At 36.6% G+C, this 2066-nt stretch overlaps 1 pseudogene; it reads right to left on the bottom strand.

Moving 5' to 3' along the window:
• Window positions 1-537: 537 nt before the first annotated feature.
• On the bottom strand, window positions 538-1483 carry LOC148776931 (olfactory receptor 4K2-like; annotated as a pseudogene).
• Between the last annotated feature and the right edge of the window lie 583 nt (window positions 1484-2066).

The raw sequence follows: 2066 nt of genomic DNA, 5'->3' as shown, positions 1-2066 counted from the left end.
CTGATAGAACTCACAAATCTGTTTAAATGTTAAGGAGTCATGTTAGGAATGTGCACAGATAATCACTGTTGATTGATCAGAGGCGACTCCTACAGCAGTACTGAATCTGTAAGGCGTACAGAAACTTACTAATTGTCATACTTTACAGTTCTCTGAGTAACTCAGTTGTTAGTTGTATGTAAATGTCATTATCTTCTAGTTATCTTTTGATCAATACTTCCTCTTCTCATTTTCTATTCCTCTTTTCCAATGAATAGAATGCTAATATTGAATTTCCTAACTGAAGCAATCACTCTTGACATTTTTATAGATATTCTTTGCATCTGGAAAAATTTGCTTCTGCCAGCTTGCTTTTCTGAAATTTAAAATGTATTTAATATAAATACATGTATGAGGATAGTTTTAACGTGAACTTGTGATTTCACAAATTTTGGCAGTTTCAAGTTGATAATAACTTGAGAAATAAAAGCCTAACGTGTACTGTGTGCACAAAAAAATGTGGCAATTAATACCCAGGAATAAAACTAGATGTTAAAACTAAAAATATTGCAATGGAGTTGCCTTGTTAGAATTTAGAAGCTTATTCTTCAGTTTCCTCATGGCTGTTTTCACTTCCTGATTTCTCAAAGTATAGATTACTGGGTTCAGAATGGGAGTAAAGATGGTATAAAACACAGATAGAATCTTGTCTATCAGAAAACTGCTTAGTGGCCACATATAGATGAAGACGCAGGGCCCAAAGAACATGAAGACAACAATGAAATGAGCTGTGCAGGTAGAAAGAACTTTAGACGTTCCTTTTGAAGAATGATTTCTGATAGTAACCAAGACAATAACATAAGAACTGAATAGAAGAATAAAGCAGGACAAGGCAATGATGCCACTTGTTGAGATCATAAAGAGGCCCAGGACATAAGTATTTACACATGCTAGTTGGATCACCACAGGAAGGTCACAGAAAAAGCTATCTACCTGATTGGGACCACAGAGTGGCAATGTGAGAGCGAATATGGCCTGGCTCAGTGAATGCATGACTCCTACAACCCAGGAAGCCACCACAAGGGCCACACTCATCTGGGGACTTATGATTGAAGCATAGTGGAGAGGCTTGCATATTGCAATATACCTATCAAAAGACATAGCCATTAGTAAAATAATCTCAGTGCCGTAAAAAGGTGTAGAAAAAACATCTGGGTGATGCAGCCATCAAAGGAGATGGTTTTGTGTCCACTGAGGTAGTCTGTAATCATCTTAGGGGTTGCAAAGGAAGCAAGAGACATATCAATGAAGGAAAGGTTGGTGAGCAGGAAGTACATGGGGGCGTGCAGATGAGAGTCACTGTGATGACTATGAGGCTATTACCCACCATTGTCGCCACATAAAACAGCGAAAACACCACGAAGAAAAATGTCTGTAGCTTCCAGGATTTAGAGAGTCCTAGCAAAACAAAATCAGAAACTGTAGACTCGTTCGCCACATCCATCGTCCTGACTGATAGTTGGAAATCTGCATCAAAGGAAAAGAAAAACAAATTCAAGATAAAATATGATTCTATTGAAGCAAAGGCTCTATTTCCCAGATTCATTTTCATAGACTTTGTTTCCTCTAGGAAAACTTATCTTTAGTATTCTTTCCACCTTCATTGGCTATATTGATTTGAAAGGTAGGATATTAGGGATCATGGTGAAATACCACTTAAGTCATAGATGTTGAAAACAGCACTTTCCTTCCTAGTGCTAATGGACAATCCAAATGAGATTAGCCTGTGTAATTTTAAAGATAAGAACTCACATTAAGGAAGCACTTACTCTGGGCTGATTGTGTGTTAAATGCATGCACACACACACACACACACACACACACACACACAGGTTTAGTCATTTAGAAACTTATCCATACTGAAAGTATGGATTTCCATAAATAAAATTATCCATAGTGAAACAACATTAAAAATTATATCACATATAAGTGACATGGGCTCTTAAGCAACATTATGGACAGACTTAAGTTGACAGTTGCAAAACTCTTATAAATTTATAAACAATCATTAACATATTTATGGGTAA

The sequence above is a fragment of the Moschus berezovskii genome, chromosome 9 (assembly GCF_049115385.1).
Source record: "Moschus berezovskii isolate FMDL1 chromosome 9, NW_MosBer_1.0, whole genome shotgun sequence".
Taxonomy (NCBI): Eukaryota; Metazoa; Chordata; class Mammalia; order Artiodactyla; family Moschidae; genus Moschus; species Moschus berezovskii.
This window is presented reverse-complemented; position numbering and strand designations above follow the sequence as displayed.